The sequence below is a fragment of the Hypanus sabinus genome, chromosome 13, assembly GCF_030144855.1.
Source record: "Hypanus sabinus isolate sHypSab1 chromosome 13, sHypSab1.hap1, whole genome shotgun sequence".
Taxonomy (NCBI): domain Eukaryota; kingdom Metazoa; phylum Chordata; class Chondrichthyes; order Myliobatiformes; family Dasyatidae; genus Hypanus; species Hypanus sabinus.
Genome location: NC_082718.1, coordinates 551,445 through 579,114, shown reverse-complemented (window position 1 = coordinate 579,114; position 27,670 = coordinate 551,445). Strand labels below are relative to the sequence as shown.

General features: G+C 45.4%; 1 protein-coding gene across 2 annotated transcripts in view; it reads right to left on the bottom strand.

Moving 5' to 3' along the window:
• LOC132403566 (golgin subfamily B member 1-like) overlaps nt 1–27,670 on the bottom strand; it is a 206,314-nt gene that overhangs the window by 169,749 nt on the left and 8,895 nt on the right. The gene's annotated exons all lie outside the window — the stretch shown is intronic.

The window sequence follows — 27,670 nt, the reverse complement described above, 5'->3', positions numbered from 1 at the left end:
TGCTTTCAAAATATTCTTCACAATCTTGGTGATGAAACTACTGCTGAATGGTTCAACTGTTATTTTGAAACAATGACGCAGGACGCCTTATCCAGCTGTAACATCAACTCTGTATCAACCCAACCATGCCTAGTAAGACATTCCTTATGTTTCAGCAAGGTAATCTCTTACTATTCTAAACTAAGTGTTCAGTGTAAATCTGTCCCACGACAAACTTAGCATCTCATGAGTCAATCTGCTGAAGATTCGCTCAATCACAAGTCTCACCTCTCCAAGGCAGGGAGATTAGATCTCAGCATTTCAGTTGCAAGCAAGATGTCTCTAACTTTATACTTAAATCTTCTCTCAATAAATATAATTTACTTCTTACTGCATACTGAATTTGCATAATGACTTCCAGTGATTTGTATACAAACACCCAAGTCATCAACCACTCACTACTTTAAAAATATTGCCATTCCTTTTTTTCCCCAACCATAGCAGATACTCACTTTCTTTTCCAAATTTTATTCCATCTGCCATGTCCTTAATTTGCCCTTTCTTCTCAGCCTATCTCGGAATTCTCTGCATTTTTCTTAGGGCAGAAATGCTACCATATTTTTAATCATCAACAAACCTGTAAGTATTACACTGGAGCACTCATCTGCCTCATCGATGGAATTTGTGAACAAGCAAACTTCAGCACCTATTTCTACGGCAACTGAAAGATAGGCATGTGTTCACAGGCCACAAATCCAAAAATGAACCATTATACTATTCCTCCCATCAACAAAACAATTTTGGAACCAGTTTATTCCTACCTTGTTTCAGTTTCACTAACTGATCCTTCATCATTACCATATATTACCTAAGTACCACACACTCTAATTTTACATGTTGCACATTATCCAGGGAGATCTGAAATTTCAAATCCACCATGACAATCAGTTCAACTTTATCTATTTGTCAAGTTACAACCACAAACAATCCTAACAGAATTTTCCTAATATGATTTCCCTTTCAGAAGTCCATAATCATTCTGCCCTATCGATTATTACTTTGCAAATGCCCTGTCATCATTTCCTTAACAACAGATTTTAGCATTTTCCCTGCTACAGATGTCAGGCAAAGCTAGTGATGAATGAGCAGCAACAGAATTACTTACAATGATCAAGAAAAAGAAGCATGGGACTGAGTCCAACTGACTTTAAAAAAAGCCACCATTTAACTGGCCAAATGATTTAATTCTGTACTGAATCAATACTTAAGGTTGTAATTATGTATTTTGATATCCCAACCTTTTTTTATACCATAGACCAATCCCATGAAGCAAGGGATCTGCAGACCCCAAGTTGGGAATCCTTGATACAGAAAATGGAAAAACAAGTAAGGATTTACTGAAGTACAGGCACACAACTTACAAAAATGTGCATCTTCATACACCTATTGACAGAACGGGTGGATGAATACAGGAGCTTGGTGGAGGACTTTATCAAATGGTACAAGCTGAATCATCTGCAGCTCAACACCAGAATGAAAAAGGAGATGGTAATGGACTTTAGGAAGACTAAGCCTGCATTGCTCCTTGTTACTATTGATGGTGAGGATGTGGATGTGGTGAGAACCTACAAGTACCTGGGGGTGGATCTGGATGACAGGTGTAAAGGGGGTTTCTTTTTTTCTCTTTGTTACTGTTGGGAAAGGGTTTCCTTTTGTTAACTAGCAGGAATGCTAATTTACTGATAACGAGAATGGTATTCCTTTGTAAACCAAATGGGGATTAATGTTCTTTCTTCTGAGTCTGTAAGCTTTTGTTGACGGGCTTTTGGGCAGATCGGCGCGAGGGGGTCGAGAGAGAGGACGCAATGCTCTAAGCGGGGCGAGGATCGGACCCCAAAGGGGGGTCCGAGGCCGGGAGATTCTCCGAGGGGGGGGGGATGAAGCTAGATGTGCTTGGTTGACCACTCGGAGGGTCCTGAGCTGTTTGGAGAGTCGAGGAGTTCGGAGGGTCCTGAGCTGCGAGTCGAGGAGTTCGGAGGGGATCGAATGGTGGCCAGAAGACTTCAGTAATTGAGCTCCAACGGTTGTGCACGAAGTGGTTTGGACTTTGATAAGTTTGGCGCCTTTTCTTTAATTTTCTCTTCATATATACTGTATCGTTATTAATCACTTAGTTATAGTAACCTTTATAAATTGTACTCATTTAATCGCATATGGTGTACTGTCTGGTTTTGGGCGAGGCGGGGACATCACACAGCATCCACACCAGCTGATTACCCAGTTTGGCGGGGCCGAAGGCTGCTCCCCCTAGACGAGAACGAGCTGAGCGAGCCTGAGGCGACCCAGGGGGTTACACAGGCTTGAGTGGAGCACCAGCACAGAGGCTATGTACAAGAAAGTCCAGTCACCTCTACTTCCTGAAGAGACTGAGGTCCTTTGGAGTATGCAGGCCTTTCCTTCACATGTTCTAACAGTCTGCTGTCCCCAGTACAATTTCCTATGCAATGGTTTGCTGGGGCAACGGCATCAACATGGGTGACACCACCGGGCTCAACAAACTTATTAGAAAGGCTGGCTCTGTTATAGGAGTCAAACAGGACATACAGGAGGATGTGGTAGAACAAAGGACCCTACAGAAAATCCTGGCAATTCTATACAATGCTTCTTACCCTCTGCATGCCACCTTGGCTGAACCAAGAAGCACTTTTAGTAACAGACTAAGAAAACTGCGCTGCTCCAAAGAGTGCTGTATAAGGTCATTCTTACCCTTGGCCGTTAGGCTCTATAATGAGTCAAGCTATAGCCAGGGAAGTGATGACCTCCTCCTGTTAGACTGTCTGTGGGAACTTATTTTATATTCTTTCTATTCCTCTTCTAATATTTGTATATCTGTGCACTTGTAATGCTGCTGTGACGCGGTAATTTCCTTTAGAATCAAGATAGTATCTATCAATCAAGATGAAAAGAAAACACCTGGCAGTGTGTAATGTAATCGCGTAAATCGGTAGGTTAATTGTGACTGAATGGACTATCATTTTTAAAAAAAGGACAAAATTGAATGAAAGTGAGTGATTAAAATGGAAAGAAGATCTCAAAGGTTAGGAGGAAGCTAGTTGGGTTGAGGTGATAGATTCATTAGCATATTTGACTGTAGATTAATGTGTTAATTTTAAAAAAGAGATAGTAAGAGATACAGAACAAATATATGCCAATAAAAATAAACAACAGAAAATGTTAAAAAAAGGAGTAAGAGGCAGCATGAGGTAATAATTTCAAAATTATAGTAAAAAATTACAATTTTCCTCAAATGCATCTGTAAAAAGAAATCATTAGATGTGCAAATTACATGGATGACAAACAAAATTTAAGTATGGGATTTGTAGAGAGCAGGATATTGCATAAAAAAGGTTAGAATTGTGAAAATAAGGGAAGGATGGAGAGCAATTTCTCAGAGATATCAAAATCACAGTACAGGTGGGCCTCGTTTTTTGAACGTTCGCTTTACGACAGCTCGCTGTTACGAAAGACCTACATTAGTGCCTGTTTTCGCTAACCAAAGAGGATTTTCGCTTTTATGAAAAAAAGACGCTCGCTTTATACGTGTTTTTACCCCGAGAAAGACCACCATTACTGTGAAGCCTTTTGCAGGCAGTTGTGTGCACATACGTGAACGTTCGTAGACATGTACGTGCACATGCATGTACGTGCCAATTTTTTTTTTCTCCAAATAGATTTCAGCTCACTGTCTTCCCGATTTTGAAAAGTGAAACTACACCATACATACAATATTTCCACTTTATATAGGCTGTATATTTATCATATCATTCCTGCTTTTACTAGATGTTAGTGTTATTTTAGGTTTTATGTGTTAGTTGGTATGATTTAGGTTATTTTTTGGTTCTGGGAATGCTCAAAAATTTTTCCCATATAAATAAATGGTAATTGCTTCTTCACTTTACAACATTTCGGCTTACGAACGGTTTCATAGGAACTCTCTACCTTCGGATTGCAGGGGAAACCCATATTGCTTTAATTAGGTTAGTAAAAAAATCTGACTTCTTGACAATGGATAATTGTAGTACTATAAATGAGAATAAGGAAATAGGAGAAATGCTAAGTATTTAATCTGTCAGATTTTCTACTAATGAGGATACTTACCAAAATTAAAAAGAGCAAAATAACAGCAAAGAATAAAATGGCATAGAAGGTTGATGCAGTCCAGGACCAGATAAATGGTTTTCATTTATTTTAGAGAAGGGGGTGTAACACTATAGATATGCAATTAGAAACCACAGGTCCATGAGCCAGTAATCATCAGGGATTCAGAAGTAGAGAGGGACAGCAATATTACACTCCTCAGTGTTATTATTTCAGCACATGTGCAAATATAAAGGAAGCACAGCACTGCCTCTACTTCCTCAGGAGTTTACGAAGGTCAGTATGACATCTAAAACTTTGACAAAATTCTATAGATATGTGGTGGAGAGTGCACTGACTGGATGCATCACAGCCTGGTATGGAAACAGCAATGCCCTTGAACAAAAAAACCTTTACAAAACGTAGTGGATACAGCCCAATCCATCTCTGGTAAAGCATTCCCACCATGAGTACATCTACATGGAGCATTGTCGCAGGAAAACAGCATCTGCCATCAGGGCTTCTATCACTAAGGACATGTTCTTTTCTCACTGCTGCCATTAGGAAGAAGATACAGGTGCCTCAAGACTCACCCACCAGTTTCAGGAACAGTTATTATCCCTCAACCATCAGGCTCTTGAACCAAAGGGGCTATCTTCACCCAATATCACTTGACCCATCACTGAAAAGTTACCACAACCCATGGACTCACTTTCAAGGACTCATTGTCTCATGTTCTCAATATATATTGGTTATTTATTTCCTGATTTTTGTATTTGCACAGCTTGTTGTGTTTTGCACACTGATTGTACACCTAGTTGGTGCAGTCTTTTATTGATTCTATTACAGTCATTGGATTTATTATATGCCTGCAAGAAAATGAATCTCAGGGTTGTATATGCTAACATATATGTACCTTGATAATAAATTTACTTTGAACTTATGATCTTCCTAAAGTAAAGGCGTGTCTAAATAGGGAGTGCCCCAAGCTCATAACTCAGCAGGTTAGATTGCAACTTCATAAAACTCTGGTTAGGCCACACTTGGAGTATTGCATACAGATCAATTCACCCCACTAGAGAAAGGATGTTGAGACTGCAGAGAGGGTGCAGAAAAGGTTTACCAGGATGCTGCCTGATTTAGAGGGCATGTACTATCACAAGAAGCTAGATAAACTTAGATTGTTTTCTCTGGAGTGTAGGAGGCTGAGGGGTGATCCGATAGAGGTTTACAAGATTATGAGAGGCATAGATAGAGTGGACAGAGAGCATCCGTTTCCCAGGGTTGAAATGTCAAATACCAGAAGGCATGCATTGCAAGTGAGATGGGGTAGGTTCAAGGGGGATGTGAGGGGTAAGTTTTTTTTACTCAGAGTCATGGATGCCTGGAATGTGCTGCCTTATATGCTGGTAAACGCAAATATGTTAATAGTTTTCAAGAGATATCTGGATAGGCATATGGATGTAAAAAGATGGAGGAATATGGACATGGAGTAGGTAGGAGCGATTAGTGTTTGGATCTTTTTGAATTGTTTTTTTTAGCTGGTTTGGCAGAACATTGTGGGCCAAATGGCCAGATCCTGTGCTATGTTCTATAGGAACTGTTACAGATAGCTATAGAAAATAACCAATATGAGTAATGGAATGATATCTTTACATATTACACAAGAACATTTAAGAAAAGGCTGGATAGATTTTGCATAGCAGGGTAATTAAGGGTTATGGGGAAAAGGCAAGTAGGTAGAGATGAGTCTATGGCCAGATCAGCCATGATCTTATTGAACGGCGGAGCAGGCTCAACGGGCCAGATGTCTTACTCCTGCTCCAATTTATTATGTTCTTATGTTAATCCAGATGAAGATTATTAAGTACAATTTTGATCACCACACCACAGGAGGGATATTGCAGCAATAGAAAGTATAGATTCATTAACTCGTTACTTGGTGCAAGAGAACATATACACAAGCTACAGTTTAAAGGTCTAGGCACCTTTTGTAGAGCTATTTTAGACCATAAGACATAAGAGCAGAACTAGGCTATTTAGCCTATCATGTCTGCCCCACCATTCTATCTTAGCTGATCCCAGATCCCACTCAACCTCATACACCTGCCTTCTTGCCATAAACTTTGATGTCTTGACCAATCAGGAAACAATCAAATTCTGCCTTAAATATACCCCCGGGTCTGACATGATATTTCCTCGGATCTTGAGACAGACTAGTGTAGAAATTGCAGGGGCCCTGGCAGAAATATTTAAAATGTCCTTAGCCACGGGTGCAATGCTGGAGGACTGGAGGGTAGCTCATGTTGTTCTGTTGTTTAAAAAAGGCTCCAAAAGTAAACCAGGTAATTACAAGGCGGTGAACCTGACATCAGTAATAGGTAAATTATTGGAAGGTGTTCTGAGAGATCGGATATACGTACAAGTATCTGGACAGCCAAGGGCTGATTAAGGATAGTCAGCATGCTTTGTGCGTGGTAGATCGTGTTTAACGAATCTTGTAGAGTTTTTCGAGGAGGTTACCAAGAAAGTAGATGAAGGAAAGGCTGTGGATGTTGTCTACATGGACTTTAGTAAGGCCTTTGACAAGGTCCCACATAGGAGGTTAGTTCAGAAGGTTCAGACACTAGGTATCCATGGAGAGGTTGTGAACTGGATTTGAAATTGGCTGTGTGGGAGAAGACAGAGAGCAGTAGTAGATGACTGCTTCTCAGACTGGAGGCCGGTGACTAGTGGTGTGCCTCAGGGATCTGTGCTGGGACCATTGTTGTTTGTTGTCTATATCAATGATCTAGATGATAATGTGATTAAATTGGATCAGCAAATTTGCTGATGACACTAAAACTGAAGGTGTTGTCGACAGCAAGGAAGGCGTTTAAAGCTTGCAGAGGGATCTGGACCAACTGGAAAAATGGGCCAGAAAATGGCAGATGGAACTTAATGCAGACAAGTGTGAAGTGTTGCATTTTGGAAGAAAAAATCAAGGTAGGACATACACAGTAAATGGTAGGGCACTGAGGAGTGCGGAGGAACAAAGGGATCTGGGAGTTCAGATACATAATTCCCTGAAAGTGGCATCACAGGTAGACAGGTTTGTAAAGAAGGCTTTTGGCATCCTGGCATTCATAAATCAAAGTATTGAGTACAGGAGTTGGGATGTTATGGTGAGGCTGTATAAGATATCAGTGAGGCCAAATTTGGAGTATTGTGTACAGTTCTGGTCACCTAACTACAGAAAGATTGAAAGAGTGCAGAGAAGATTTACTAGGATGTTGCCGGGTCTTCAGGAGTTGAGTTACAAGGAAAGATTGAACAAGTTAGGGCTTCATTCCTTGGAGCGTAGAAGAATGAGGGGAGAATTGATAGAGGTTTACAAAATTATGAGGGGTATAGCCAGAGTAAATGCGAGTAGGCTCTTTCTACTTAGACTAGAAGAGATAAATATGAGAAGACATGGCTTTAGGGCGAAAGGGGAAAGGTTTAGGGGAACAAATGAACTGAAGAGGGAGGGGGCAAGGGTCCTATAAAGAAGGTGGGGGAGAGGGTGGGAAGGAGAAGGGTGGTAGGTGCCAGGTGAGAAACCTGTAAGGGGGAAGATCAAGGGGTGGGGGAGGGAATAGGCAGAAAAGGTGACGAAGGAATGTAAGGGGAAAGCACTATGGGTAGAAGAAGGAGGTGGGACCATAAGGGAGGTGATAGGCAGCTGGAGGAGGAGCCCTCCGTTACTTTCTTGACAATAGACCTCACCAGTTCCCCACCACCACACTCCTCCGGTTGGCGGAACTGGTACTCACACTTAATAACTTCTCTTCTGGCTCTTCCCACTTTCTTCAGACCAAGGGTGTAGCTATGAACACTCGCATGGGCTCCAGCTATTCTTGCCTCTTCACTGGTTATGTGGAACAGTCTATGCTCCAAACCTATACTGGTACTGCTCTCCAACTTTTCCTTTGCTACATTGACAATTACATTGGCGCTGCTTCCTGAACATATGCTAAGCTTGTCAATTTCATCGACTTTGCCTCTAAGTTCCACCCAGCCCTCAAATTCACTTGGTCCATCTCGGACATGTCTCTCCCCTTTCTCGATCTCTATCTCTGGAGACAGACTGTCCACTGACATCTTCTATAAACCCACTGACTCTCATAACTACCTCAACTATACCTCTTTCCACCCTGCCACATGCAAAAATGCTATTCCTTATTCCCAGTTCCTCCATCTCTGCCGCATCTGCTCCCAGGATGAAGTTTTCTGTTCCAGAACATCATAAATGTCCTCTTTCTTTAAGGATTGTGGTTTCCCTTCTGCTGTCATCAATGATGCCCTCACCCGCATCTCCTCCATTTTCCACATTTCAGCCTTCACCCCATCCTCCCGTCACAACAGGGACAGTAATCCCCTTGTCCTCACCTACCACCCCACCAGCCTCCGGATCCACCACATTATCCTCCACAACTTCTGCCATCTTCAACAGGACCCCACAACTAAGCACATCTTTCCATCTCCACTTTCCGAGGGATCATTCCCTTTGCGACTCCCTGATCCACATGTCCCTCCCCACAGATATCCCACCTGGCACTTATCCCTGCAAGTGTAAGTGCTACACCTGTCCCTACAACTCCTCTCTTACCACCATTCAGGGCCCCAAACAGTCCTCCCAGGTGAGGCAACACTTCAGTTGTGAGTCTGTTGGGGTCAACTATTGCACCCGGTGTCCCCAGTGCGGCCTCCTCTACATTGGTGACATCTGACACAGATTGGGGGACCGCTTCATCGAGTACCTTCGCTCCGTCTGCCACAACAGACAGGATCTCCCAGTTGCCACCCATTTCAACCCTGCTTCACATTCCCATTCGGATATGTCTATACATGGCCTCCTCTACTGCCATGATGAAGCCAAACTTGGGTTGAAGGAGCAACACCTCATATACCGTCTGGGTAGTCTCCAGCCCCTTGGCATGAACATTGAATTCTCCAACTTTCTCCATCCCAGTTTCACTCTGCCTCCTCCTCCAGCTGCCTATCACCTCCCTCATGGTTCCGCCCCATTCATCTACCCATAGGGCTTTCCCCTTACATTCCTTCTTCACCTTTCCTGCCTATCCTCTCCCTGCTTCTCCTCCCCCACCCCTTGATCTTTCCCCTTACTGGTTTCTCACCTGGCACCTACCAGCCTTCTCCTTCCCACCCTCCCCCCACCTTCTTTGTAGGGCACCTTCCCCCTTCTTCTTCAGTCCTGATGAAGGATCTCAGCCCAAAATATTGACTGTTCGTTTCCAGGAATGCTGCCCGACCTGCTGAGTTCCTCCAGCGTGTTGTGCGTATCACCATTTCTCCTTCCAAGGTTGTTGTCTGACTTGCTGTGCATTTCAAGGATTTTTAGTTTTTAAACTTTGATTTCCAGCATTTAATATATCACTAATTTCACTGCCACTTCTCTTCCAGGAATGCCCACCTTGCAGAAGCTTTGTCTTTCTCTGTCTCTTTTGATTTGTCTTCACATAGTGCAGCTTACCTCCTTGCCATCTATGAATTGGGCAGCTCTGTAAACTGACAACTGTGGCTTCACCCTACCATGGTTATAGATCATCAGATATAACATGAAGGACTTCAACATTAAGGCTTTTCTCTCTTCTTGCTGCTGCCATTAAGGAGGTATATGAGCCTTGGGTCCCACACCACCAAGTTCAGGAACCGTTATTATCCTTCAACCAGCAGACTCCTGAACCGGTGTGGATAACTTCACTCAACTCAACATTCGACTCACTTTCAAGGATTCTATAACTCGTGTCCTCAAATTTATTTATTTATTTATTATCATTATTTATGTTTTAACTTGCAGAGTTTGTTTTTATTTGCACATTAGCTGTTTGTCAGTTTTTGTGAGTACTTTTGCATTGATTCTATTGTATTTCTTTGTTCTGTGGTTCCTTAAGGTTGTTATAGCCGGATGTGGTAATGGTGTCAAGTTCCCACTACATATTAAATGCTCCCAATGGCATCTGCCTCAAATAGTCTCTGACAACCAAGTCTAGCTCCTGGCCTTCAGGTGAGGCTTAGCTATTAAGCCCAGCAGAACCATTTCTACTGACGGGAGAAGGGGCAAAAGCAGGTTACTGATGCCTTAAAACCAGTCACTTCAGGTGTAGAGGGGCTTGTTAGCTGTGGTTGGCAGCTCATCAAGAAGGAAAACTCTGATCTCAAACCTCCGCTGCCTTGCGGTGATACCTACTCATGGGGAAGGCTTTTGAGTAAACCCTAATGGGGAAAAATCCACATGCTGGAGTCCCTAAGGCAGTCCTACATTAAGTTCAATGATGATTGGCAACTCCTGCGAAGTTGCTGATACCAAACTGTATTGGTCTCTGCTGTTCCTTTGGGTTCATCAGATGCATGGAGAGAGGGAGCTTGATACATGGGCAACAGCTTGCTCTCCATATTGTACTGCCCAAGCTTGTGTACCTAGACAGCTAGGATGCAATATCTATGGTCAGCTCTGACCAATGGAGGCCCTCTCCTCACATCATATTGTGAATGCCCACAAGAAAATGAATCTCAGGGTAGTATATGGTGAATTATATGTACAGGTAGTCCCCGAGTTACGAACGTCCGACTTACGGACAACTCATACTTACGAACTGAGGAAGAAGAACGCCATCCGCCATTTTAAGTCGTTGCCGTTGACACTGTGTTGAGTGTTTAACTTTGTATTTGGCTTAAAATTTTCTTAATAAGATTCACCCTGACCCCGCCACCAACCCCCCCCCTCCCCCGTTCCGGTCGCTGGTGGTGCGTGAGATCAGCACCGGGCTGGAGAACGGAGGTCTCCGAGCTCGATTCAGTGACAGACCACTCCCATGCCGGGTTGATGTCGATCCAGTGACTCCCGTACCATCCGTGCCAGGTTGATATCGAGCTCGCAACTCAACCTCGTAAAATAAAATACTGCCACCTCCAGTTTAAATTCCCATGTGGAATATTGTGGATGATCAAATACCCAAACCCAGCACAGCCCCCACTTGTCCCATTCAGCCTGTCTCAGCGTGGTGGTTGTTAGGACCCAGCGGACCTCCGGAGCCGGCGGAGCTCGGGACCCACCGCCCTCAGTGATTCTGTTCTACTGACAGTGTGTGGTGGTCCTTAAGACCCAGCGAAGGTCAAGACCCGATGCCCACAGTGTTTCTGTTCCATTGACGGGAAGCGATCGCGATTGAAAATAAAGTGGAAATAATAAAGCGTTTGGAAAGAGGTTAAACGCCATCGGTCATTAGAGAAGCATTAGGCTACAGTCGGTCAACGATCGGAACAATTTTAAAGGATAACGGATAAAGTGAGAATAATGGAGCATGTGAAAAGCCCTGCCCCGATGAAAGCTACAATTATTACTAAGCGACGCAGTGGTTTAATTATTGGAATACATAATCTTAAGTGTTTTATATGCATAGAAAGGTAAAATATATACTATATACTAAGACAAACGTTTGACTAACTGACGCTAAATAATACCGGATGTACTTGTTCCAACTTACGTACAAATCCGACTTAAATACGGACTCAGGAACGGAACTCGTACGTAACCCAGGGACTGCCTGTACTTCAATAATAAATTTACTTTGAACATAGAACAGTACAGACCCTTCAGCCCACTATGTTGTCTCAATCTAACCCTCCTCTCCCTCATAGCCTTCCACTTGTATTTTATCTATGTGCCTAAGATTATTTTAAATGTCCTTAATGTATATGCCTCTACCACCACCGTTGGCGGAGCATTTCACACACCCAGCGCTCTATTAAAAAAATCTACCTCACATATCCCCTCCATATTTTGTTCCAATCATATTTGTATTAGCTATTTCTGCCCTAGGAAAAAGGTGCTGGTTGTCAACTGTATCTATGCCTCTCATCATCATGTATACCTCTAAGTCACCTCTCATTCCTCTCGCACCAAAAGCAACATCTCTGGCTTGTTTAACTTTCCGCATAAGATATGCTCTCTAACCCAGGCAATATCCTGGTAAATGGCCTATCCATCCTCTCTAAAGCTTCCATATCCTCCCTGTAATTAGGTGACCAGAACTGAACAAATTACTCCTAGTATTGTCCAACTAGCTTTACAGAGCTGTAACATTATATTGGGATTGAGTTCAAGAGCCATAAGCCATTGAACTCAATCTAACTAATGAAGGCCATCACACCATACACCTTAATAACCCCATCAACATCCATGGGGTTTGAGAGATCTTTGAGAGATCTAAGGGCATGGATCCCAAGATCTTCCTATTATTCCATTTGCTAAGAATCCTGCCATTCACCTCTTCTCTGCTTTGAAATTTGTTTTTCCAAAATTAATCATTTCACACTGGTTCAGGTTGAACTCCATCTGCCACTTCTCAGCCCAGCTCAACATCCTGTCAATAACCTGTTTTAACCTACACCTGTCCAGACTATCTGAAACTCTACCAACATTAATGTGATCTGCAAACTTACTAACCCACTTACTCATCCAAGTCACTTATAAAGATCTCAAAGAGCAGGGTTCCCAAAACTGATGCTTGTGGGACATCACTAGTTGCTGCCATCCAAGCAAATACCCTCCATCTACTAAGAACCTCTGCCTTCTATGGACAAGCCAATTCTAAATCCACAGAGCCAAGTTTCACAGGATCCCATTCCTTCTGTCTTTCTCAATAAGCCTACTATATGGAACCTTGCCCAACACTTTACTAAAATCCACCATTCTACCTTCATTAATTTGTTTTGTCACTTCCTCGAGAAATTCAAACAAGCTTGCAAGGCACAACTTGCCCCTCACAAAGGCATTAGACTACCCCTAATCAGACTAGTGTCTGATTAAGGCAAATGGTATGTTGGCATTCATAGCAAAAGGATTTGAGTACAGGAGCAGGGAGGTTCTGCTGCAGTTGTACAAGGCCTTGGTGAGACCCCACCTAGAATATTGTGTGCAGTTTTGGTCCCCTAATCTGAGGAAAGACATTCTTGCCATAGAGGGAGTACAGAGAAGGTTCACCAGATTGATTCCTGGGATGGCAGGACTTTCATATGAAGAAAGACTGGATCGACTAGGCTTATATTCACAGGAATTTAGAAGATTGAGGGGGGATCTTATTGAAACGTATAAAATTCTAAAGGGATTGGACAGGCCAGATGCAGGAAGATTATTTCTGATGTTGGGGAAGTCCAGAACGAGGGGTCACAGTGGAAGCCTTTTAGGACCGAGATAAGGAAAAACTTCTTCACACAGAGAGTGGTGAATCTGTGGAATTCTCTACCACAGGAAACAGTTGAGTCTGGTTCATTGGCTATATTTAAGAGGAAGTTAGATGTGGCCCTTGTGGCTAAAAGGATCAGGGGGTATGGAGAGAAAGCAGGTACAGGGTTCTGAGTTGGATGATCAGCCACGATCATACTGAATGGCGGTGCAGGCTCAAAGGGCCGAATGGCCTACTCCTGCATCTATTTTCTATATTTCAATGTTTCAGACTATACTTCTCCAAATGCTCATAAATTCTGTCTCTAAGAATCCTCTCCAATTGATTACTCACTACTGATGTAAGACTCACTGGTCTATAATTCCCAAGATTATTCTTATTATCTTCTTGAACAAAAAAAAAAATTTACCACCTTCCAATTTCTGGTACTACTCATGTGGCTAGTGAGGATGCAGAGATAATCACCAAAGACTCAGCAATTTTTTCCTTTACTTTCTGTAGTACCCTGTGGTATATTCTGTCCTGCCCTGGGGGAGTTATCTATACTAATGTTTTTCAAAAGTTCCAGCACATCCTCTATTTTAACGTCAATATTTTCCAGCATATTAGCCTGTTCCATGTCGTCGTTTCACTTGTCAAGGTCCCCCTCACTAGTGAATACTGCAGCAATGTATTCATTAAAAAATGAATATTATCCCCAATTCCCCCTACCTCCAATTCCATGCAAGTTTCTTCTTTTATCCTTGATTGGTTCTACCCTCACTCTAGTCATCCTCCTGCTCTTCATGTACATGTAGAACATCTTGTGGTTTTCCTTAATTCTACTCTTCAAGGCCTTTTCATTTCCCCTTCCAGCTCTCCTAATCTGCTTCTCCACTCTTTCTTAGCTACCTTATAACTCAACAGCTTTGTTTGATCCTTGGTTCTTTTTTCCTTCCTGAACAGATGTTTCACATTTCTTACCCCACTATCTTTCCCCACCCCAGTGGGACAAACCTAACCAGAACCCCATGCAAGTACTCCCTAAACTACCTCCACATTTCCCCAACTGTATCTGTTCCCAATTTGTAATAAAAGCAAATTGTACAGAGGATGTGGAGAGTCTGCAGAGGGATATAGATAGGTTAAGTGAGTGGGCCAAGGTCTGGCAGATGGAATACAACATTGGTAAATGCAAGGTCATCCACTTTGGAAGGAATAATATAAGATCAGATTATTATTTAAATAGTGAAAGATTGCAGAATGCTGTTGTGCAGTGGGACTTGGGAGTGCTTGTTAATGAATTGCAAAAAGTTGGCTTGCAGTTACAACAGATTATTAAGAAGGCAAACAGAATGTTGGCCTTCATTGCTACAGGGATTGAATTCAAGAGCAGGGAGGTCATGCTGCAACTATACAGGGTACTGGTGAGGCTGCACCTGGAGTACTGTGTGCAGTTCTGTCTCCATATTTGAGGAAGGATATACTGGCTTTGGAGGCAGTGCAGAGGAGGTTCACCAGGTCGATTCCAGGGATGACAGGGTTAACCTATGAGAAGAGTTTGAGTTGCCTGTGACTATACTCTCTGGAGTTCAGAAGAATGAGAGGGGATCTTATAGAAACATACAGAATTTTGAAAGGGATAGATAAGATAGAAGTAGAAAAGTTGTTTCCATTGGTAGGTGAGACTAGAACTAGGGGACACTGCCTCAAGATTCAGGGGAGAAGATTTAGGACAGAGATGAGGAGAAACTTATTTTTCCCAGAGAGTGGTGAATCTGTGGAATTCTCTGCCCAAGAAAGCAGTTGAGGCTTCTTCACTAAATATATTTAAGCAACAAATAGGTTTTTACATAGTAAGGGAATTAAGGGTTATGGGGAAAAGGCAGGTAGATGGAGCTGAGTTTACGGACAGATCAGCCATGATCTTATTGAATGGGCCGGATGGGCCAAATGGGCCGGATGGCCTACTCCTGCTCCTATTTCTTATGTTCTTACGTAATTCAAGTTCCTGCCTAATAGCATCATAATTTGCCCTTCCCCAATCAAATAATTCTCCACACTGTCTGCTCCTACCCCTATCCAAGGCTATGGCAAAGGTCAGAGAACTGTGGTGAATGTCTCCAAAATGCTCATTCCACAAAGAACTCTGTCATTTGACTGGGTTCATTACCTAAAAGCAGATTCAGTATAGTCTCTGTTCTAGTCAACCTGGCCACATAGACTCCTCATCCAAACCTTTTTCACTACAGAGATGCCAAAGAATATTAGACCATGACCCATGACAACTGTTATTTTTGCACCTTTCCAAAATCTGCCTCCTAATGTGCTTCTGTGTCCTGCAGCTATATGTGGTGGTGGCAATCTATAGAATACTCCCTTGAGTGATTCCTCCCTTCCTGTTTCTGACTTCCACCTACAATGATTCAGTAGATGATCCCCCCAAGACATACTCCCTTTCTCAACTGTGATACTATCCCTGATAAGCAATGACACTATCTCTTTTACCTCCCTGTCCCTGTTGAAACATCTAAACCCCGGAACATCCGGAGCTAATCCTGCCCTTGAGACAACCAAGGACAAAATGTCAAAATTCCATGTACTGATCCATATTCTAAGACCTGGGGTTCCCAGCCTGAGTTCCACAGACCCCTTGCTTAATGGGTCCATGGCATAAACTCCTGATCTGAGTTCACCACCCTTGCTCCTAATGCTTGTCAGATTAAAGTAGACATTTCAACTTATTAACTGCTTTTATGCTCTCTCCATTGCCTATCTTTTCTCATAATGTCTCTGCACTCTGCATTTACCTTTACAGCAAATGCTCCATCATCTGACCTATCACTCTGGTTCCCATTCCCCTGCAAATCTAGTTTAAACCCCCCGCAACAGTTCCAGCAAACCTGCCCACAAGGACATTGGTCCCCCTCAAGTTCAGGTATAACCCATCCCTTTTGTACAGATCATACCTTCCCCAGAAGGGATCCCAGTGATCCACAAATCTGAAACCCTGCCCCCTGCACCAATTCTTCAGCCACACATTCATCTGCCATATCACCCATTCTTACCCTCACTGGCACATGGCACAGGCATCAATCCAGAGATTACTACTCCAGAGGTCCCACTCTTTGGCTCCCTACCTCCCAATATTCATTCTTCAGGACCTAATGTGTACCACGACTTCTAACTGCCACCATCTCCCTATGACCCAATATGTCTGTTTACCCTTGTACCTGGGAGACAACATACCATCCAAGAGTTTCTTTCACACTTACAGAATCTCCTGCCTGTTCCAATAACTACTATCCCTACCACTGTCCTCTTTCCTCCCCCTCACTTCCCTTCTGCTGCCAGAGCCAGAATCTGTACCAAAGACCCAGTTACTGTGGCTTTCCCCTGCTAGGTCATCCCTGCTAGCAGTATATTTGTTATTAAAGGCTACAGGGCTGAACTAAATTGTCTGCCTATTCCTTTTTCCTCTCTTGACAGTCACCAGTTTTATGCATTCCTTCCCTATTTCTCTGCAATTCAAATTAATTTGTATTCTTGTTTTCCAATTCTGATGAAGGGTCTTTAACCTTGTTTCTATTTCCACAGATTTTGCCTGACTGGCTATATGTTAACAGCATTTGATTTTAGTTCTGGAGAAAGTGGGGGAGAGGGGCTGGGGGTGGAAGAAAAATTTTGGAAGTATGGAACTCTAACTGATAGATACTTAGTTTTCCGAAATATAAATAGGTAAGTCAATTTCTTCCAAGAAAGTCAATTAGTTATGACATGAAAACCTTAAAAAAATTATAATTAAACTAACTGTCAATATGAGCAACACAGCAGGCCAGGCAGCACCTATAGTAGAGGTCACCAACCTTTTTAAGCCCAAGATCCCCTACCTTGATCTTAGTGAAAGGCAAGATCGACCTACTAAATCAATTAGTCACACACACCGGACAGAAAAGACCAGAAGTAAAACCACATAACCCGGAAGTAGAAATAAATTACATACGCCAGGGGTCACCAATCTTTTTTGTACCACGGACCGGTTTAATATTGACAATATTCTTGCAGGCCTGCCAACGGGATGGGGGTGGGGGGGGGGGGGGGGGGGGGCAACATGACCGGAATACAGCGATACTCGAAGCAGGTTCCTTATGTCCAGTCTATTCTGCAGTTTAGTTTATGTTGCTCTCAGCACTTAGTTTCTGTCCCGCTTGCTCACGTTTTTTCCGCTTAAAAAACTCAACAGGTTTGTCTTTAAGTGAAGGGTGCTTGGTCTCAAGGTACCAAAGCAGTTTTGAGGGCTTCATTTTTTCATTAGACAGCCCTGGGCCCCAACTCCAGCTTCCCGCCCACCCACCGCCAGACACCTTGGCTAGATGCAGCTGGTCGTGGGTGGGATGAGAGGACAAGGTCAGAGCTGGAGGTCCCCGTACTGGGGCCACGGCGGTCGCAGTCTGGAGAGAGCGACCGAGCGAGGAGTGCAACAGGGCAAGCGCCCGCCCTCCCCTTTGTAGGTAGGTAGGATCTATCGGCCAACAAAAGTTTGGCTCGAGGGATGACTTTCAGTAGATCGCAGTGAGGTAATTGCTCTGCTACTTACGAGACCCTGAGCCCGAATTAGGTCTTCTGCAAATATTTTAGCACTGGGTTCCTCACGAACATTCAGTGTGCTAAACAGGTTTAGAGGGAGCGCCCATCTGTCTGTGCTCCAGACCAGTAGCATGGGAACTTTCCTCCGGCTGTGCGAGGCAGCCGGTTACCCAAGCCCAACCAGTGATCCCTGGCACAAGGGTATCACTGCGTTCAGGCGACTGATGACCTCGCGTGTGTTCAAATTCAACAGTGGGCATGACAGGGAATGAGGAAAGGTGCAGCTGACCCATATGGTTTCATAACGCCAAATCACATCGTTTCCTCACGGCCCGGTGGTTGGGGACTACTGAAGTACACTGTGTAGTGCGTGGCAGGGGAGCTACACACATGCACACTGGGCAGAAAGAATGGAACTAAAACCCTGCAACCCGGAAACAATCTCTCAACAGTATTTGTGTATTTATTTTTCATATTTTTCGGGATCTACTGGGAAAGTCTCAAAGATTGACCAGTCAATCACGATTGATGGGTTGGCGACCACCGATCTATAGAAAGAAATACAGTCAATGTTTCAATAGACAATAGACAATAGGTGCAGAAGTAGACCATTCGGCCCCTCGAGTCTGCACCGCCATTCTGAGATCATGGCTGATCATTCACTATCAATACCCAGTCCCTGCCTTGTCCCCATATCCCTCGATTCCCCTATCCATCAGTTATCTATCTAGCTCCTTCTTGAAAGCATCCAGAGAATTGGCCTCCACCGTCTTCCGAGGCAGTGCATTCCACACCTTCACAACTCTCTGGGAGAAGAAGCTCTTCCTCAATTCTGTTTTAAATAACTGACCTCTTATTCTCAATCCATGCCCTCTGGTACTGGACTCTCCCAACACCTGGAACATACTTCCTGCCTCAATCCTATCAAATCCTTTAATTATCCTAAACGTTTCAATCAGATCCCCTCTCAATCTCCTCAATTCCAGCGTGTACAAGCCCAATCTCTCCAATCTCTCTGCGTAAGACAGCCCTGCCATCCCAGGAATCAACCTAGTGAATCTACGCTGCACTTCCTCAACTGCCAGAATGTCCTGCCTTAAACCTGGAGACCAAATCTGTACACAATATTCCAGGTGTGGTCTCACCAGGGCCCTGTACAAATGCAAAAGGACATCCTTGCTCTTGTACTCAATTCCCCTTGTAATAAAGGCCAACATTCCATTTGCCCTCTTCACTGCCTGTTGCACTTGCTCATTCACCTTCATTGACTGGTGAACTAGGACTCCTAGGTCTCTTTGCATTTCTCCCTTACCTAACTCTACACCGTTCAGACAATACTCTGCCCTCTTGTTCCTGCTTCCAAAGTGGATAACTTCACATTTATTCACATTGAATGACATCTGCCAAGTATCTGCCCACTCACCCAGCCTATCCAAGTCTCCCTGTATTCTCCTAACGTCCTCTTCGCATGTCACACTGCCACCCAGTTTAGTATTGTCAGCAAACTTGCTGATATAGTTTTCAATGCCCTCATCTAAATCATTGATATAAATCGTAAAGAGCTGTGGTCCCAATACAGAGCCCTGTGGTACCCCACTAGTCACCTCCAGCCTGTCCGAGAAACACCCATTCACTGCTACCCCTTTGCTTTCTATCTGCCAACCAGTTTTCTATCCATGTTGAAACCCTGCCCCCAATGCCATGAGCTCTGATTTTACTCACCAATCTCCTATGTGGCACCTTATCGAATGCCTTCTGAAAATCTAGGTACACAACATCCACTGGCTTACCCTCGTCTAACATCCTTGTTATACCCTCAAAAAACTCCAACAGATTAGTCAAGCATGATTTGCCCTTGGTAAATCCATGCTGGCTCGGCCTAATCCTATTTCTGCCATCAAGATGTGCCACTATTTCGTCCTTAATAATGGACTCAAGCATCTTCCCCACGACTGACGTTAGGCTAACAGGGCAATAGTTCTCCGTTTTCTCCTTCCCTCCCTTCTTGAAAAGTGGGATAACATTAGCCACTCTCCAATCTTCAGGAACTGATCCTGAATCTAAGGAACATTGGAAAATGATTACCAATGCATCCGCAATTTCCTGAGCCACCTCTTTTAGAACCCTCGGATGCAGACCATCTGGACCTGGGGATTTATTAGCCTTCAGTCCTACCAGTCTACTCATCACAGTTTCTTTCCTAATGTCAATCTGTCTCAATTCCTCTGATATCTTATGACCCTGGCCCATCCATACATCTGGGAGATTGCTTGTGTCCTCCCTGGTGAAGACAGATCTAAAGTACGCATTAAATTCTGTTGCCATTTCCCTGTTTCCCATAACAATTTCTCCCAATTCATTCTTCAAGGGGCCAACATTGTTCTTAACTATCTTCTTTCTCTTCACATAGCTAAAAAAGCTTTTGCTATCCCCTTTTATATTCCTGGCTAGACTGAGCTCATACCTGATTTTTTCTCTCCGTATTGCTTTTTTAGTTAAGATCTGCTGTTCCTTAAAACTTTCCCAATCATCTGTATTCCCACTCATCTTAGCCCTGTCATACTTCTTTTTCTTTAATGCTATACAATCTCTGACTTCCTTTGTCAACCACTGTGGCCCCTTCCCCCTCTTTGAATCCTTCCTTCTCATTGGAATGAACTGCTTTTACATCTTTTGTATTATCCCCAAGAATATCTGCCACTGCTGATCCACTGTCTTTCCTGCCAGGGCATCCGCCCATTTAACTTTGGCCAGCTCTTCCCTCATGGCTCCGTAGTCTCCTTTATTTAATTGCAACACTGACACCTCTGATCTGCCCTTATCCTTCTCAAATTGTAGATAAAAACTTATCCTGTTATGATCACTACTTCCTAATGGCTCCTTTACTTCAAGATCACATCAATTCCTGTTCATTACACATCACCAAGTCCAAAATAGCCTCGTTCCTGGTTGGCTCAAGCACAAGCTGTTCCAAGCTGGTCCAGCACCTACCTGATTCACCTGCATGCTGAAATCTCCCATAACGACTGCATTACCTTTTGCACATGCCAATGTTAACTCCCTAATCAACTTGTACCCAATATCCACGCTACTGTTTGGGGGCCTGTACACAACACCAATTATGGTCTTTTTACCCTTACTGTTCCTCAGCTCAATCCACACAGACTCTACTTCCCCTCCTGCTTCCAAGTCACCTCTTGCTAAGGACTGAATCTCATTCCTCACCAACAGGGCCACCCCACCCCCTCTTCCCATATTTCTGTCTCTACGATAGCACGTATACCCTGGTACACTCAATTCCCAGGCCTGATCCCCTTGCAGCCATGTCTCCATTATCCCAACAATATCGTAGTTCCACATTTTCATCTGAGCTTCAAGCTCATCTGTCTTATTTCTGACACTACGCGCATTCAAGTATAGAATTCTTAGCCCATTCCTCCTCTCTTTGCCTAAAACACTGTCTATTGTACCTAACCCAGCTCCTTGAACTTCCATCGGGCTAATTGCACCTTGAATTTTGATGACCTTCTCAAGATCACCCAAACCTTCTACACATTTAACCCCAAGCTCCTTCCGACCAACCCTCTGGATCTGGATCCCTGCCCCCTGCACATCTAGTTTAAACCCCCCCGAGCAACACTGGCAAACATTCCTGCAAGAATGTTAGTACCCCTCCGGTTCAGATGTAGACCATCCCTTCGAAACAGATCCCAATGTCCCTGGAACAAAGACCAATTATCCAAAAACCTGAACCCTTCCTTCCTGCACCATGCTCTCAGCCTCGTATTAATGTGCATAATCATTCTATTCTTTGCCTCACTCGCACTCAGGACCTGATGATGGGTCTCAGCCCAAAACGGTGACTGTACTTCTTCCTGTAGATGCTGCCTGGCCTGCTACGTTCCACCAGCATTTTGTGTGTGTTGCTTGAATTTCCAGAATCTGCAGATTTCCTTGTGTAACTGTCAATATGGATTGTTTGCATGTTACATACACAAATAGTCTACACTGTAGTGATGTACTACATACAGAGCTGGAGACAACGACGTGCAGTCGGTAAGTTGTTTCGAGACTAGCTTATTCAAACTTCGCGACGCTGGCATTTAATCCTTAGCGCCCACCCTCTCCGGGCAGAAATGACATCAGAGGTGCATTACCAAAGTCTCTGCCCACGCGCTGGCTATTTGTGAGCCGGTTCACCTGCGCAGAAAGTGGGTCGCCACATAACCCCCTCCCCCCCCCCCCAAGAACCAGCAATACACCCCCCAATGTCCACAGTCTAGATCAGCCTCTGTGCCGCAATGCCTGAACCTCGACCGGCTGCGCCAAGTCCACATGGTCTGGTTTGAGTCAGTCTACCGTGAAAACCTCCTCTCTCCCCCCAATGTCCAGAACGTATGTGGACCCGTTGTTGTTGATCACTTTGAACAGCCCCTCGTACAGCCGCTGTAGCGGTGCCGGTGTCCGCCCCTTCGTACAAACACAAACTTACAGTTCTGCAGGTCTTTGGGTACATGGGTCGGAGTCCGTCCATGCTGTGAAGTCGGTACAGGGGCCAGGGTTACCGAACCTTTCACGTAGTCTGTCCAGGACTGCTGCGGGTTCTTCCTCTTGCCCCCTTGGGGCTGGTAAAAACTCTCCTGGGACGGCCAGGGGTGCGCCGTACACCAACTCGGCCGACGAGGCGTGCAGATCCTCTTTGGGCGCTGTGTGAATTCCAAGCAGGACCCAGGGAAGCTCGTCCACCCAGTTAGGTCTTCTCAGGCGGGCCATAAGAGCTGACTTCAAGTGATGATGGAAGCGTTCCACCAGTCCGTTCAACTGTAGGTGGTAGGCAGTTCTGTGGTGTAGCTGCGTTCCCAACAGGCTGGCCACAGCCGACCACAGGCTGCAGGTGAACTGGGTGCCTCTGTCGGAGGTAATGTGGGCCGGTACCCCGAAGCGTGCTACCCAGGTTGCGATCAGTGCTCGGGCGCAGGAATCGGCAGATGTGTCGGAGAGCGGGACCGCCTCTGGCCACCTCGTGAAACGGTCTACCATAGTTAGGAGGTACCGTGCTCCTCGGGACACTGGTAAGGGGCCCACGATATCCACATGAATGTGGTCGAACCTCCGGTGGGTGGGTTCGAACTGCTGCAGCGGGGCTTTAGTGTGCCGCTGCACCTTGGCTGTTTGGCGCTGCGCGCACATTCTGGCCCATTCACTGACCTGCTTGCGAAGTCCGTACCACATGAACTTGCTGGAGACCAGCCAGACAGTTGGCCTGATAGATGGGTGCACTAAACCGTGTATGGAGTCGAAAACTCACCGCTTCCAGGCTGCCGGGACGATGGGGCGAGGTTGGCCAGTAGCCACGTCGCACAGGAGGGTCCTCTCACCTGGGCCTACGAGAAAGTCTTGCAGCTGCAAACCCGAGACTGTGGTCCTGTAGCTGGGCATCTCGTTGTCTGCCTACTGCGCCTCCGCCAGTGCTGCATCGTCCACCCCCAGGGACAGGGCCTGGACAGCTGGTCTGGAGAGTGCGTCCGCCACGACTTTGTCCTTTCCAGAGACATGCTGGATGTCCGTCGTGTATTCGGAAATGTAGGACAGATGTCACTGCTGGCGAGCCGACCAGGGATCAGGCACCTTCGTGAACGCAAAGGTCAACGGTTTGTGGTCCATGAATGCAGTGAACGGCCTGCCTTCTAAGAAGTACCTGAAATGCCAGATTGCCAGATACAGTGCCAACAGCTCCCGGTCGAAAGCACTGTACTTGAGTTCGGGTGGCCGTAGGTGCTTGCTGAAGAACGCCAGGGGTTGCCAGCGCCCCTCGATGAGTTGCTCCAGCACCCCACCGACTGCAGTGTCGGATGCATCCACTGTGAGGGCGGTCCGAACGTCCGTTCTGGGGTGCACCAGCATCGCAGCATCTGCCAAGGCTTCCTTGGCTTTAATGAAAGCGGCCACGGCCTCCTCATCCCAAGTAATGTCCTTGCCTTTACCCGACATCAGGGTGTACAAAGGGCGCATGATACGGGCTGCTGAGGGGAGGAAACGGTGGTAGAAGTTCACCATACCAACAAACTCCTGCAGCCTTTGACCGTGTTGGGCCGGGCAAAGTGGCAGATCGCATCTACCTTGGCAGGCAGAGGTGTTGCCCCATCTTTGGTAATCCTGTGGCCCAGGAAGTCATTGGTATCGAGACCGAACTGGCATTTGGCCAGGTTGATCGTGAGGCCGAAATCACTCAGGTGGGAGTAGAGCTGGCAGAGGTGGGACAGATGCGACTACTGCTGGCTATAAGGATGTCGTCCAAATAGATGAATGCAAAGTCCAGGTTGCATCCCACCGCATTCATTAGACGCTGGAACGTATGTGCAGCATTCTTCAGGCCGAACGGCATTCAGAGGAACTCGAACAGGCCGAACGAGGTGATGAGTGCTGTTTTGGGGATGTCTTCAGGGTGCACCGGGATTTGATGGTATCCCCAGACGACGTCTACTGTTGAAAAGATTCTTGCCCCGTGCAGGTTTGCTGCAAAGTCCTGTATGTGCGGCACGGGGTAGCGGTCCTTAGTTGTAGCCTCGTTCAGTCTGCGGTAGTTGCCGCATGGTCTCCAACCCCCGGCTGCTTTGGGCACCATGTACAGGGGGGAGGCCCGTGGACTGTCGGACCTCCATACGATCCCCAATTCCTCCATCCTCTTGAACTCCTCCTTCATCAGGCGGAGATTTTCCGGGGGGAGGCTTCGTGTGCGGACGTTGAGGGGTGGTCCGTGGGTCGGGATGTGGTGCTGTACCCAGTGTCTGGGCATGGCTGCCGTGAACTGCGGTGCCAGAATCGATGGAAAGTCCGCCAGGATTCTGGTGAATTCGTTGTCCGACAGCGTGATGGAGTCCAGGTGTGGGGCCGGCAACTTGGCTTCACCCAGGGAGAATGTCTGGAAAGTCTCAGCATGTACCAGTCTTTTCCCTTGCAAGTTGACCAGCAGGCTGTGAGCTTGCAAGAAGTCCGCCCCCAGGAGTGGTTGGGTCACCTCGGCCAGTGTGAAGTCCCACATGAACCGGCTGGCACCGAACTGCAGCTGCACTGTGTGGGTGCCGTAGGTCTGTATCGTGCTGCTGTTTGCGGCCCTCAGGATGGGTCCTGGCTTCCTGTTGCAGGTGTCGTACCCCTTTGGGGGCAAGACGCTGATTTCCGCTCCAGTGTCGACCAAGAAGCGGCATCCTGACTGTTTGACCCAGACGTACAAGAGGCTATCCTGGTGGCCAGCCGCCATTGTCATTAGCAGCAGCTGGCCCTTGCAGGGCGGGCAACAACGGCGGGCTTCTGTGCCCCACCGTTGGTGATAGAAACACCACTGTTCACTGTCCTCCTCACTCCTGCCTCTGTGTTGTATGCGCCCCCCCTGCCGGGCCTGGTCTGGCCTGCTGTAGGGCGCATGGCCTGGTAATCTGACCGACGGATGCCATGCTCTCCCTCTTGGCGTTCCACAGCACGTCTGCCCGGGCCGCCAGCTTCTGGGGGTCGCTGAAATCTGCATCAGCCAGTAGCAGATGTATGTCCTTGGGCAGTTGCTCTAGGAACGCTTACTCAAACATGAGGTAGGGCTTGTGTCTGTCAGCCAGGGCCAGCATCTCGTTCATCCACGCTGACAGCAGCCTGTCTCCCAAACTGTCCAGGTGAAGCAGGCAGGCACCCCGCTCACGCCATGAGGGGCCAAAGGTCCCAATAAGTGGCGCTTTGAATGCTTCATATTTGCCTTCTTCCGGGGGCGACTGTATGAAATCCGCAACCTGGGCAGCCGTCTCCTGGTCAAGGCCGCTCACCACGTGATAGTAATGTGTGGAATCAGAAGATATCTGCTGAATCTGGAACTGGGCTTCTGCTTGGCTAAACCACACGCGTGGTCGCAGCGTCCAGAAAGTCGGCAGTTTTGGTGAAACTGCGTGAACAGATGTAGAGTCGGTCATCTTTGGTCCAAATCCCATTTGGACCGTCGGGGTCACCAACATAGCGATGTATCTAGCTCTGTATGTAGTACAATCAGTCAGTAAGTCGTTTCGAGACTAGTTTATTCAAATTTCACGGCGCTGGCATTTAATCCCTAGCGCCCACCCTCTCCGGGCGGAAATGACGTCAGAGGTGCATTACCAAAGTCTCTCCCCGTGTGCTGGCTATTTGTGAGCCGGTTCACCTGCGCAGAAAGTGGGTCGCCACAACACATTAGTTATAACCTGGATATTACTACCCAAGGTAGTATTTTGGGATAAATATCTTAGCCCAAAACATTCATAAAGACAAATATGAGAACAGAAATTCAAAGTATGCTAGAGGACTGAGGTGATGTATATAGAATGGAAGGTGACATGTAGAATATAAAGATCATTGGTCAATTAGGTTGCTGCACTGTAAATTCAGTATAATTTGCTCAACTGGAAAGAAAAGGGACAACAACAGCATAATGAGTCATTAGCACTCAGGTTTTAGCACACATTGCTGAAGCACTAATCAATTCTTTCCTCTTTCAAACTCTAGTTTTAAGTCAACTATTCAAATTATTTATACAAATAAAAGCTGGCAGCCAGGTCCAGTTTTCAGTTATATTTTAAATACATTCTCAAACACATGAAAGACCAGCACAGATGTACACAAAACTGAATTGGTTCTGTTTCCAGAGGTAGTACTAGAAATTCTCCAGATGTCAACAAACGCCATCAATAAAACAAAGTACAACTCTGGGTAAGTGATTTACTGTAACTTACAGAACAAATCAAGTACCTATACCTATAGCATGAATTGGAGACAGATCTCTTAATGACTACATTTCCAAATAAACAGTCACTATACTTTCTGAATTAGACAATTTTATACACCAGCTATTATTTAGTCATTGCACACCTCAGAACAGAAATGAGCCCTTCAGCTCATGTAACCTGTGCCTAGTTTCATTGACCTGCACCTGAACCACTTACAGAATCAGCTCTCCAAGACACACCCATCCATGCGCTTAGAAATACAGAAATACTATTTTAGCACAATACAGGCCCTTTGGCCCACAATGCTGTGTCGAACATGTACTTACTTTAGAAATTACCTAGGGTTACCCATAGCCCTCTATACTTCTAAGCTCCATTTACCTATCCAGGAACCTCTTAAAAGACTTTATTGTGTCCGCAAAGACCCTATTGTATCTTCTTATCCAAGCTTTCCTCGTATGTTAAAATCAAACCCACATTCACCACTTCTGCTGGCAGCTCATTTCACACTCTCACCACACTCCACCTTTCCCTTTCAACTTGAAACTTGGCTACAGGAAAGGCAGGACTGGCAGCTCAATGTTCCAGGGTTCCGATGTTTCAGACGTGATAGAGGCAAAGGGATTAAGGGTGGGGGGGGGGGGGTGGCTTTGCTAGTCAGGGAAAATATTACAGCAGTGCTTCGGCAGGATAGATTAGAGGGCTTGTCTACTGAGGCCATATGGGTGGAGCTGAGAAACAGGAAAGGTATGACCACAATAATAGGGTTGTATTATAGACCACCCTATAGTCAGCGAGAATTGAAGGAGCAAATCTGCAGAGATAACAGACAACTGCAGGAGACACAAAGTTGTGATTGTAGGGGATTTTAATTTTCCACACATTGATTGGGATTCTCATACTGTTAAAGGTCTAGATGGGTTAGAGTTTGTGAAATGTGTTCAGGAATGTTTTCTAAATCTATAGATGTACCAACTAGGGGTGGATGCAATGTTAGATCTCCTATTAGGAAACGAG